This window comes from Nipponia nippon, unplaced genomic scaffold (assembly GCF_047370975.1).
Source record: "Nipponia nippon isolate SJK-2023a ecotype South Korea unplaced genomic scaffold, ASM4737097v1 scaffold_5, whole genome shotgun sequence".
NCBI lineage: Eukaryota > Metazoa > Chordata > Aves > Pelecaniformes > Threskiornithidae > Nipponia > Nipponia nippon.
In genome coordinates, this window is record NW_028262369.1 from 40647093 (window position 1) to 40660769 (window position 13677).

Genomic DNA, 13677 nt, shown 5'->3' on the forward strand with positions numbered 1-13677 from the left:
ACAGCTGACCCAGACTGGCCCAAGGGCTCTTCCATACCATATGACATCATGCTCAGTATATAAGCTGGGGGAAGAAGAAGGAAGGGGGGGACGTTCAGAGTGATGGCGTTTGTCTTCCCAAGTAACTGTTACGCGTGATGGAGCCCTGCTTTCCTGAGGATGGCTGAACACCTGCCTGCCGATGGGAAGTAGTGAATGAATTCCTTGCTTTGCTTTGCTTGCGCGCGTGGCTTTTGCTTTACCTATTAAACTGTCTTTATCTCAACCCATGAGTTTTCTCACTTTTACTCTTCTGATTCTCTCCCCCATCCCACTGGGGGGGAGTGAGCGAGTGGCTGTGTGGTGCTTAGTTGCTGGCTGGGGTTAAACCATGACACTTACTTATTTACTTCGTCTCATGTAGCCAGTGAACAGCCACAAGTGTCCGGTTACCAGAGGGTCAATCACATTTCATGGGTAAGTGTTACAATCAGTGCTCTCTGATCTTCCTCTTTGGTATGCTGCACTATGCATTGACTTATCAGGATAAAATACCTCTTGTGTATCTACAGATCAGAATCAGGCCTAGGTGGTTTTGCCCAACACAATCTCTCTCTGTCAGTACCATATTTCCTATCTTGATGTTTCTGTGACAAGATTTTTTTTCCTACGTAATATCCTTGTAATCAGGTTTCCTGGCTTCACCTGATTAGAGGCAATTTGCACCTATAGTAAAGAATTTTGAAGAAAGAAAGTCTTTACAAAACCTAAAAGCTGTGAAAGCTGTCCAGGTATGTGCTTGATGTATGCCACGTGTATGCACGTTTTTGTTCATCGTGGTTTTTAGATAACTGTGTTCACGATTGATTACAAAAACATAGAAATACCTTGGGAGTAAAAAGGGACTATTTTTGTTCCTTAAGTTTTGATAACATGTTGTCATCCTTAGTGAAACTACAGAAAGGGTCAACATCTTTTGCTGTTGTCCTGGTTTCGGCTGGGATAGAGTTACTTTTTTTTTCTAGTAGCTGGTATAGTGCTGTGTTTTGGATTTAGGATGAGAATAATGTTGATAACACACTGATGTTTTAGTTGTTGCTGAGCAGTGCTTATACTAAGTCAAGGCCTTTTCTGCTTCTCATACTGCCCTGCCAGTCAGTAGGCTGGGGGTGAACAAGAAGCTGGGAGGGGATGCAGAGGGACAGCTGACCCCAGCTGACAAAAGGGCTATTCCATACCATAAAGCGTCATGCTTAGCATATAAACTAGGGGAAAAGCTGGCCGGGGGTCTGCTGCTCAGGAACTGGCTGCGCATCAGTAAGCGGGTAGTGAGCAATTGGATTGTGCATCGTTTGTTTTGTATATTTTTTATCATTATTATTATTTTCCCTTCCTTTTCTGTCCTATTAAATTGCCTTTATCTCAGCCCACGAGTTTTACCTTTTTTCCGGTTTTCTCCCCCATCCCACGGAGGGGGGAGTGAGTGAATGGCTGTGTGGAGTTTAGCTGCTTGCCAGGCTAAACCACAACAGCTGTCTTTTCGAGTGGCATGTTTTGGAATATTTATCTTTTTACTCACATGCCCTCTCCGTTTTGGGGTGAATACAGTTATAGCTGCTCTCTTATGGACAGCTTTCTTCTGTTTTGTGCTGTGTCATACAGGTACAGATTTCTGACAGCTGCAACACATGCCTCAGATAATTCACTGGATGCCGGTGGTGTGACAAGCAAAACCCTTGAAAATCCCCACTGTTTTTGAAACTGCATAACAGGAAAACCCTGATGTTGGGTTCATAAAAGATGGCTTTGCAGGACTGTGAGAAAATCCTCACTGTGGTTTTGGAGGTCTTAAAAAGAAAGAAATCTCTGCTATTATTTTTGTAACAAACAAAGTTTGTATCTCTTTCCAAGTCTATGACCTTGACAACATAAACGGATATAAAACTTCATCACTGGGATGATATCTTGTCACAGTTTTTTCTTCAGCAGTCATTTTCCCCTGCAGATATCCTTGTCCCTTATGCCAGTCTTCCCCGCTTTTTTTTTTTTTTTTCAATATGTGAAAACATTGGCTCCAGCTGTTCTGTTGTTTGGAAAGACCTCAACACAGCTGGTGATTATAAGGGGAAATGTTGTCTGATGGGCATAAAAGGACCTGGCAGCTACCAGTAGCTCCCTGGTCACTGAGCAACACTGCTGCTGGCCCACAGGGAGAGGCCACATGGCACTATCATCTCTGGGTCTGCCTCGGGGCACAGCGGCACTGATGTCTGCTGCCTTCTCCCAGCTCTGAAACACAAGATCTTCCTACCCTCAGTAAGTCACTTCACTCTTCTATTCAGTTTTCCCCATGTGTAAAACAGGGGTGAGGTCAATCTATTCATGCTGTTCAGGGGTCAACAAAACAGGTTATGTACAAAACTTCCTGAGAAAGGCAGCTTGCTAGTCTGGACCCTCTTTTTCAGTGTTGGGAAGGGAAAGTAAGGTGTAAACACAGCCTTTCCTCTGAGCTGGGATCACAGCAAGCACTGTTATGGTGGTTTCTGACTTGGCACGTTGTTTCCCTTTTCTGGATTAATCTCAAAAATAGAAAAAGGTTTCTGATAAGTCCAGTTATGGTATCAGATATCCTTGTGATTACAGGAGCATGAACTGTTGTATGCACACTTGTACCTCCCAAATAACTTTATTGCAAAGGAAGTTTCTCATTTTATTCTCGCATAATAAACCTTTTATAGCCATTCCCATGTTGTTAATATTCATCAGGGAAGGACATGGGCTAGATACATAGTCGATAACAGCATCTGCAGAAGGATTATATATGTAGTCATGTGAAGCAGAAGGGTTGTCTCTGGAACACCTGTGTATGTCCCATAGATGTCCCCTGAATTTGTGCAGAAAGGCCATCCCTGAAAGGTGGGGATGTTAACGGTGGTTGCTGTGCACCAAATGAACTCAAGCATGGACTCTGTCACTCACCCACACCCTTTCAGGTAGTCATTGCCTTTCCTGCTCTTGATCCGCACGTGTTTGGACCTGCTGACTTGGAGAGGAAGGGCTCACATGTGGATGTGGCTTGCCAAGGAGCCAGCTTGCAGCATGCTCTGACACTGCAAACAACTGACTCTGAATGTTTTCTGCAAGAGTAACTGAGATAATCAAGCCTTAAAAGCAAACACAGAGAAAAAAAAAAACCAAACACAAACCAAAACTCGAACCAAACTTTAAAATGCTAGCCAGGGCTATTTCCAACCTCTGTCAGCAACGCTTAAGTGAGCTGCAACTTCTCTGACAGCAGAAGTTGTAAGTGGAAAAATTTCACAGAAAAAAAAAAAAGCATATGCACAGCAGGCCTCTGAAACAGCAGTGCTAGAAGACAATTTTTAAAGGTCAGAATTATTATAGGACATTAATTAGCAATCAGATAATGCTCAAATTGCCTTAGTAAATTTAGACACTGTGTAAGACCACACGCTGCAGAAGGTGCAGCCACCTGAAAAGAATTTGGACACTTTAACAGAAAATATGCCTTGCTCAGAACAGAGCTAGAAAAACATAATGAGAAAACAATATGACTTTCCTAAAGTAATTAGGAGGTGCTAGCAAGAGTAAATAAGCTTTTCCAGAACTAAGTATTAGTGAACCAAATGAGAGCAAATAAACTGGGAGTCAGGTTTTCTGCAAGTGCAGGAAAGAGAAGGTAGATAATCCTGTCTTGTAACAGTGGTACTTGAGATGTTAGCAAAATGCAAAAGTGTCTTCCCAAAGAGGGGAAATTACAGAACAGATTGACTTAACAATTCCTGATCCCAAATGTACCAAAAACCTCAAAAGTCTTTCCACTGGCATCAGTGAGGTCTTCATTTGGCCCATAGAGAGCTCAGGTAGGTTACATAGATTTCAGGGACACTAGATGACATGTGTTTCTAGAAGTAGCGAATAAAAAACAATTCTGAAACATTATATTTTTGTCTTGCTCTTAAATTCAATGTAGATCAAGGCTGGACATGTACTTCCTGCAATTCAAAAGTTGTTTTACCACTTTTTTTGATAATGTGACGTTGACTAAAGAAATATTTAGTTACTGATTTGGGGGAGTTATCTGCTTATCTGGTAATTCTACGCATATTTCAACAAGATAATAGGTGTTGGAGGAGAGTCATAGTCAGGTTCTAAGTTTTCTTCCTTTTCATGGGAGGCTGAACTGCAGAATTGACACTGAATTTTGAAAATGTTTATATTTAGGGAGTTGGCTTCATTCATTGTAGATAGAGTATTTCTGAAACTTGGAATAACATTTGGCTTCCATTTCTAGCCTTTCAGCTTGCAAAAGTACACAACGCAGAGTAGGTGTGTGGATATATCTGTACTCAACCTATATATGAATATATAGGCTTTATTGGCTTTGTAAATAATGCACATATATGTAAAGACGTATATATGTATTTCCTTAGTAGTATTTGTCAGGAAGTACTTGTAGAACCGCAACATCGTCTTAAGCTACCTGTCATAGGTAGATGTGAAAACTATAGCTAATTTGTCTTCTCAACTGTGAGAAGAAGATTCTAGTTAAAGTTTTACCATGAATACTGCGATAGAGAGTATAAAAAGAGTTGGAAAGAGGATACATCTTCTAAAACATGGGACAGGGAGTTCGAAGTTAACTGTGTCTAATATTTTTCCATTACAAATTTCCACTGAATTGGCTCAACAGCCTGAGAGAAAAACAGCTGAAGATTTCTGATTTTTTTTTTTTTCTTTTTGATGGGGACATGTAGATTGAGGTGAGAACTCTCCAAAGATTATCCGCTGAGTGCCAGCTTTTAATGAATCCCATTTGTTTTCTTGATTAAGTCTGCTATTACCCCTGTTTAGTCTTGTCACGAGCCCATTAGCTGGAATTTTCATATCATGGTTTAGAAGAGAAATTAGCCTAGAAGAGCAGCACTCATAATCAGTCAATTTTCAGTGTATTTAATGTAGTTTACAACTTATGAATTCCGGAACCTGTAGCCTCATATATATAGAGATATATATATATATGTATATATATATAATCCCAAATAACTACTCTTCGTGGTGAAATTCATAGGCCAATAAGTGTTGCAGTCAAATACCAGTTTGTGGTGATAATATCGCTAATGTACTTACAGCTACAAGGTTTATTCTGTGAACTTGCATCTGGCAGGCTATGCCAGGTCTATGATTTGCGAGAGAGAAGATTCTTTAGGAAGAAGCGACTCTCCAAAGGTTTGACCTCTTATTTTCAAAAGGTCAGGATCCAGGAGAGTTATCAAGCCTTGTGGTCACAAAGTACTCAAAAGCTTTGGAAGTGCTTAAAAGCCATGTGCTGGGTATAGTGTAAAACGTACACAAGTGTAGCAGGGTTTTCAAATTCTTGACTTTCTTGAAAATGCTGTGAGAATAGCCCTTTAGGAGATTTAAATATCTCCATCCTTTTTCAGATTCTCTAAATGAAAAGAGCAGAGTAGGGTGAAATGTACTTTTAAAATGACATTTTGCAAATTTCAAGAGATGTCATTTCAGCCTCTCCTGGAAGTGAGGACTTGGACAGTGGAATTTGCAGAGCTGCCACAGAAGTATTTCATCAGTGAGAGGACCACAGCTGAATCACGGGGTGATGCCCTGGCATTATTCTGTAATGGGAAACATGACTTTGCCAGGTATATGAAAGCAAACATTGCAAGTATTTGGACATTATGCCATTACTTAATATTATCCAGTCAACACCTTCTTTCTCTTTTCTTGTTTTCTTTGTGCCACTCTAAGTGACTATGCTGGCCTGCTGGCATTTCCCTTTTTCCTTCTGCTTTTCCCCTTTTCTACTTCCTCTTCTTTAAGTCCTGAAACAGAGCGGGACCTTGATCACTCTATTCTTTTCACTTAGAGTTCCCACATCGTTTTCTATTTGATGAACAGTGTGAGAAACATCCTGTAATCAAAGCAAAACCAACTCCAATCATATCGCTATTCCACAGGAGCTCCCAAAGATGCCTGGAAGAATTTGCTGCATTTCTGGGCCCAGAGGCTGTTATGGAGAACACCAGTTGGTAACCACAGCTTTTTTTTTTTTTTAAACTATCTGAATTACTGAAGGAAAATCCTTTCCCATATCCTTACCAGGGTTGGATCAAAACATAAGGACCCATTTCATAACTAACAAAGTCTAAAAATTCAGCTCCCTGCTTAATTTCTTGGCTGGATGGAAAATAAACATCTTTATAAAACTGGTAAATGACCACGACTACCTCTCCAAAGAATTCTCTCTTAAGAATAATTCAGATGGTGTAAGAGAAATGTGCTTCTCACAAAAAGCAGCTTTTCCAAACCCCTGTAGTTTTGCTGCACAATTTTCTCTCTAGCTATAAGACTCTCTTCCTTCAGTAAATGTATTATAACCCTTTCAGTCTGTTCTGCTTTACATACTCAACACCATGAATCTCTGACAAGGTTAGGGGTGACTAACAATTTAAATCTACTTTCAAATACAGCTGAAAAACCTATTACAGATGCAACCTTGAACTTTAATTGTATAAAGACAGCTACTTTCTTAGCATTCACACAACTGATAGTTTCTTGCCTGTAAGTCTGCCTGGACTTTCTAGCTGTGTTGGCAACTATTTATTCTGCCTCTAGACTTTGGAAAAAAAAAAAAAAAAGCATAAGTTTACACACTACAACATTCCATTTATTGAAATTAGTAATGATGAATGTTGTTAACATATTTGAGTTGGAGAAGTCAATCTGGTTAATTATGTTATTCTTCCTGCTATTTTACTAGGCTACACAAGAGGTTGCTGAAATCCAGCATTTGTTTTCAGATATACATTCATGCTTTTTAAGGAAATTATTGTAAAGAGCCAGAGAACACTTTGAAATGATGTTGGTCAAAGATTTTCCAGCACTGGCACAAACAAAGGAAATAAGGGGAAGTTTAAATGATCCACGAAAGGTAAACAAAGTCTCTCTTTAAGGGTGCTTTGTAGTAGGTAATGGAAAAATCTGGAAGTATTTTTGTGGTCTCATAGTTTCAAACCTTTCTGGTATTTCTGATAAAAAAAAAAACACTCCACCACCCCCCCCCCCCAAAAAAAAAAAAAATCACCACCCCCACCCCCAAAAAAAGAAAAAAAAAAACCAAGTCAGTATATTGAACACCTTGAACACCTATGGTCTGAAAGCTCTCTTCACAGGAATGATACCTCTTCTGTGGCTGTACGCATGGTTGATGGGAAGGATCAGTTTCAGAGCTGAAAGTTTCTGCTTCACACCCAAGAAATTTCCATTAAACTCTACAATCAGGGCAGCTGCAGCAAAGGTGTTAACATCCTTATGGAGGTGGAAATGAGGCCGCTCATTTGAGGCCATAAACAGCCTACAAACAGATCTCAACCACTGGTGGCAGCTATGGATCTGCTCAGCCCTGGAGTAGCTGTCTAAAAGACCAAGTGAGATTTTCTTTGTTGTTTTGTTTTGTTTTTACCAGCACTGAGCCATGTTATCTCAGGCCTGTTAAGCATAGAAATAAAAATTTTGCCTTGAAAATATTTGATCAAATAATTCACCTGCTGTTTAGATAAGAATATATTTAACTGGGTCATTCATTTTCATTAAATCAAGGATAATGTTGTATGAGTGGGTTTGCCCCTCACCATTCCTTTTGCTCCCAAAGAGCTACAAGATAGAAAGAAGAGCCCTGTAATCCTGTCACTGCCTGGAATATCACTTCAGCCTCTGAGACACAAAGCGATGCTCTGAGCCACTGATCCCTCTGTGGGAGCTCATATGCCCTCTGTTAGCTGAAATTTTTAAAGAAATTTGTAGGCTTTAGAGTTTGATACTGTCAGTTTTGGCCAAGATATACTAATTCAAACTTATTAGAAGACATAGAATAGCACTGGGAAAAAGAAAGTCAGATTCAGAGCTACACTGAAAGTTTGTGGTCCCTAGGCAGAGATTTGAGATCTCTGTATTTCCTCTTCATTCAGAAAACGAGACACGAATGTTAAAAATGAGACACATTTTGGAACATTATTATCTAATTTGATAATTCAGCTAATGAAATGCAGCTAAGTGAATATAGCACATGCTATTAATTAGCAGTAAGATGTATGTCCTCTTTATGATAGTTATCAACATTGGTGAAGAGATGTCAGCAGGAGCACTGTGGTGTTAGCACTGGGAATATTGTGTAATGTTGCATGCACCAATCCTGAATAATATTGACTTATGCTAACTCCTAGATCAGCTCAGCCCCTTCCTCTTACCCAAAGCCTTCCCATCTGGAAAAGAGATTCATTTCCAGGAGGAATGTAATGAGACGTTCCTCATGGTATGGGCTTTTTGACTGATTAAAAAGTCATATGCCAAGTCCCTTCATGGTGCCACAGAAGGAAGAAAAGTTAATAAGTAAATTACAATTAATATACTACATTAAAAAATAAACAGTGTAGCTTTTCAGCTATTCTAGCAAGCCACTCGAAACTTCTAAAAATTCAAAGAAACATCTTACTTCCTTAAATGTTTTTTCATTTGAGCTGTATTAAGCAATTATGCCTCTTCAGAGGTGGTTAATTTTGTGAGCAGAATATTAATAATTTATAAGTGTGTTAAAGGTATTGATCATACAAGGGTAGAAACATTATGCTTGAGTTCCTTCTATAATCCATTAAAAAGGAAGTAAATTGCTTCAGTTTCATATTAAAATATGTGACTAGCAGACTGTAGTTTAAAACATATGTAAAGTTGTTTTCCTACTCAAACTGCAGTCATCCATCGTTGATCTGGTGGTAACACACAAAGATTTGCAGGGACCCAGCTGCAGGCATTTCAAACCAGAGACTCTTCCTCCTCCTCCTGGTGTCACCCCCAGTGCCCCCGCTCCCGCCCTGCCTGTGCGGCTGCTCTGCGTGCCCACTCCCCCCTCCGGGCATGGCTCTGCTGAGATCCTCTGCGAACCTTTAGGGACCAATTTCAGTAGCCATGGCAGTAGGTCTCCATTTCTTCTGTTTGTGACTCTGTTTCTGGGCTTGGGACACTACACTTGGGAGTCAACAGGCTCTGTGTAAATTCTCCTGGGGAAACAATGGGGATGTCTGCTCTGGGACCAGAGCTCTAGCTTGTCACTTTGTTTTTTTCCAGCCCTGACCATTTTCTAATGTTTGAGCATAAAGTGCATAAACATTGCAGTTATGTGAGGTGAGTACTTGCAGCAAACTCCATAAGGCTTGTGTAGATCCTGCATCGGAGTTTTTGCTGCATCAGGGGACTTAGTGTTTCCTTGACTCTGAATTGCTCCCCCATTTTACCATGGTTGCATGAATAAAGCTTTAACCTGCAGGCCCAGGACTGTAGGATATTTGTGACAGGAAGCGACATTGGCGGTGAAACCAATCAGTGCAATACCTATTCTTCTGTTCCTGTTCTAATGCATAAGGACGAATGATATAAACCAGAGGAAATAAATAATTGGTGAATAATTTTATTAATCAGATTCCTTCTGGACCACCAATCTCATTATTTGTTTATCAGCCAGGCTTCCACTAAATCTATTCACAATTAAAAAAAAAATTACTAAGTGAACAGTATTGAACTGATCCTTAATTAGGGCAGCTGAGATGTCTTGTATAATTAACTGGGCTTTGTTCATAATTATTTCCTGATAGTTGGAATTGTTTTCCGCAAGTAACAGAGCAATAGTAATGGTAACACTAAGAAATCTTTGATTTTTCAGAGTGAAATAATGGCCAGGCTTATTGTGCTTAAGCTGTATAAGACCTATTTGTTCCCACTGACAGCTAAAAGTAATCACGTCAATTTGGCTGGACCACACAGGACAGTTTTGCAAAATCAGTTCTCTTAGTGTAGAAGTAAGTATGCATCCAGGTCTTTAAAATGTGGCTCTTCTAATTTGTGCTCTATGATGATCAGCCTGAGGTTACTCCTCCAGCAGCCACACGTCAATCCTGGCAGAACAGTGAGAGTTTCCTTTATCAGAGACCACCAGCTTAAAGCTAGTGCGCGCACCTAGCCACACTGGGTCTTGTTCAGGGAAATAACTGAAATCAGCTATTGCTCGTAAACAACGGGGTGAAAGAGCTGCAACTCGACAAAGATCTTCCCAGACCTCCTAATCTGCAAGGCCTCTGCCACTGCGCTCCCCACATGGTGCTTCCAGAGCTGCAGCCCCGTGGCTGGGATGCCAGGGGATGAGGTTCTCCAGGAGGTGTGCTCCACACCCGTGGTCATGCCATACATCGCAGCCAGCACCATGCACCCAGCCTCCAGTGGACACGGTGCTCTGCTTGGAGTTACAGTAGGGAGAACACATTGGATGGTAGCTCTAGAAACCTGCCTTGATTTCCTAATTTTAGTAAGACCTCACTGATGTAAGTGATTCTTTGAGAGAAACTGGGAGAAATGTGGACGAACATATCAGGGCAAATGGATTTTATTTGCAGGTTATCACTACTCCTTTCTTCCTCCCTTCTGACACTGGCCAAGGACACAGCTTCAGAAAGCCACAGGAGTGCCATACGTGGCATTTCTTACTCTGGAGTACACCCAGCCCTCCGTGGGGAAGTTGCAGCAGACTCCAATGTATGGGCTTCTTGGAAAGAGGCGTTTGCTAGACCATTGCCTCTGATTTCAAGAGAACTAGTATGTGCTCTAATCTAGGAAAATAGTAGTCATGTTACAACCCGAGGTTGTTTGGGATTCATTATGAGGCTGTGTGAAAGAGCACGTGGGTTAAACAGGTTCACTGCTAATTAATACCTTTACTCCTAACGAAGTAGCTCCTTGCTCCTGGGGTTAGGCAGAGTGTGAGAAGAAAAACAAGCAGGGAGCTGTCTGCAGGCTCTTTCAGGACTGAAGCAGCAAATGAGTACATGTAAAGTTTAGGGAGCTGAGCACCAGCACCGGGTATAACTCAGCCACCCGACAGCGGTCAAGTACCCCACTCTCAACAGCACCAAGGCAGTGGGGCTGAACTTGCATGATCAAAATCAGGGTTTGTTTCTAAAACTCCAAAGTTCAGAAAACCAACAGGGTTTTTTTGTATAATTTTCTGTGAGATTTGTTTAATGTGAGTAGTCATCCCCTGAGAGATCTCGGACTGCGCTATGTTGTGTTCAGGCTAGACAGCACAGAATGAAAGTTATGAGAATTATTCAGCTGCCTCTGCTCTCTGCCTGGCAAAGACTCCTTTAATCTGCTCTTTTATAAAGAATCTGATTAATTTGGCTCATTGCTTTCGGATCACCCTGTAGCCAACAGTGAAGCCAAAGTCCATAAGCAGTAGAAACCCTTCCAGGTGTCAGGATGATGTGAGCAATGCGATTCCTTACTCCCAGATAGTAGATAGGGTGCTGGGGTGCCCTGATAATCATTCCCATTTTCATCCTGTTCCCGAATCAACTACCCATTACCTATGCATGTTATGTTATTAACTGATGTCTAATTATTTTTTTTCACTGTTGAATTCCTTGCAGCTCTCTTTAAAGTTTAGTCAGTAAGAAGATTAAAACATAAATGCCATTAAATATGCTTTAAATATCAGACCTATTGAAATATTTCCAGGTTCTGTATCCTCTTAAAAAATAATTCCCATTCAAAACAGAGAGGAAATGTCATCTGCATGAGTGTCTTCTGAGTTTAAGATTAGATTATACAGGGAATTATGTAGAGTAGCTTTGGAAATCTGATAATTAAAAAAACTTTGGACTCTTTTATTTATGACATTTTAAACCCCTGTAACATTTGGGGAAGTTTTCAGTGTTGTACATGTGCTGTTAACCTCACGTGTAAAATTTTCCTGTGTAATTTAATATGAATTAAAGGTCATGAAGCCTGAATTCAGATTCAGTCAAGATGGTTTTGCTGGGCTTTGAAGGTGGTTGCTGGATCTGCATGAGGTTAAAGTGGGGTGCAGGCAGGTCGGGATGTTGCTCTCGGCCACCTCATGTGGGACGTTCTCCTGCTCCCTAGGGAAGTCAGGGAGAGAGTAGCCAGAGGTTAATGTTAGCTGTTATGAATGTCCCCTCATGTCATGCTGTATTGGAATCCCACAACATCCCCAAATAGAAAACCTCAACGTTTCAGTGCCCATTTATTAACGAGTACAGTGAGTCATGGGAGTCCCTCTGAAAAGGGCCAAAAAAAGTCCCATTGCAGCCATTCCAGCTTGCACATTTAAGTGTAGTAGAAAAATGCTTGCAGAGGGTCAGGACAGGGGTTCTCAGCTGCCCCAAGCCCTGTAGCTCACGTCCAGCATGGGATGCCAAAGCATCTGTTGGATGCTTTCCACAGGCCTGCCACCAGAGCAGGGAAACGAAGGGCTCCTCGTGTCAGTCTGACGTGCTAGGGAGCAGGGCACATTTCCAGGGAGAGCCCAAAGGGTTTCTCTATAGGGCTGATGGATATTCTGCTTTGTGGGGCAGAAAGTAAGACCTTCACACCAGCTTGGCTTTTTCCATCAATGTACACACAGCCCAGGCTTTGGCAAAACATCACAACACTGGGAGGAGAGCACTGCGATTGACCTGGAGCCTGGGTGTGTGCTTGCCATCTAGCTCTTCCCAGCATGTACCAGATCCCAGACAAGAAAAGCTATGATATCTCAGTCTCTGCAGTCACCTCCACACTTGGTGTTCATCGGGGCTGCTGGTGTGTCACCCCCCCCGTGCCTTTCCCCTTGGTAGCAGCTGAACTGGAAGACATGTCCGCCTATGTAGAAGTGCTCCTGATAAATATTGACCAGGGAATTTATCATAAATATGCAATGAATCTATGAGATAGTGGGTAATGTTAAAGCAAACATGTTTAGGACAGAGGCTTTCAAAACAGGCCAGGAAAATTCTTATTCCAGCAAGAGGTGACATGCGCCTATTCTTTCTTCAGCTGGCTAAGCAACAGCGGGAGTGTTTCCTACTAAACAGCCTCATTAGCATAAGAATAACTACAGGGTAAATTTTCAAGCTCATTCCAAGTGAATTCAAGGGGAGGGGGGGAAATATTCTTTTAATATGCGCAACTCATGCAAACAATGATATGAAACTAATTCATTTCATCATATTATCACCATATCATATTAACTTAAAAGAAATAATAATGCAGCATGGAAATGTTTGCATATTAGAGAGAACTCTCATTGTACCCTATTAGCACCATATCGTATTAGTATTGCATTAGGCTATTATGCTCCAGTGCTAAAATGATGAAATCCCACTGTGAAAACTGATATTGAATTCTTGTAATGTTTCAGAACCGTTTTTAGCACTGCATATAAATAATTCATGGGAGCAGATCTAATGAATTGATGAAAACCCCCTATCCCTTGACATTGTGAAAGTATTTATGAATGTAAAGTCATGAACAGGATTTTTTTTTTTTAAGTGGAGATGGGCTGGGACTGAAATATCTGGCTTATCACCAGACCCAGCTTGCCCGTGTCACACAGAGCATAGGGTTAGCCACACAGGTGGCCACGTTTCTCTGTTAACATGGCAAAGGCAGTGCCTAAGAAGTGGCCGGTCCCAGGGTCAGGGGCACAGAATTCACCTATCCAAATGTGCTGACTCGGGGAGCCCTCCACCATGTACTGAGACGCCTGAGGGGGGAGACCCTGCCACGCACAGGGTCACTGTGCTAGTGCTGCTCTGGTCCATCTGCATTGGC

The 13677-nt window shown here is 41.3% G+C and overlaps 1 long non-coding RNA gene across 2 annotated transcripts; it reads left to right on the forward strand.

The window, feature by feature from the left end:
* Positions 1-2164: 2164 nt before the first annotated feature.
* On the forward strand, positions 2165-7499 carry LOC148052149 (uncharacterized). Of its 2 annotated transcripts, none has more exons than XR_015699215.1 (5): positions 2165-2295; positions 5527-5663; positions 5979-6050; positions 6782-6952; positions 7182-7499. It is a non-coding gene; the product is annotated as an uncharacterized LOC148052149 (long non-coding RNA). The 2 variants fall into 2 exon arrangements; XR_015699216.1 differs by having other exon boundaries at positions 7194-7499.
* Positions 7500-13677: the final 6178 nt, after the last annotated feature.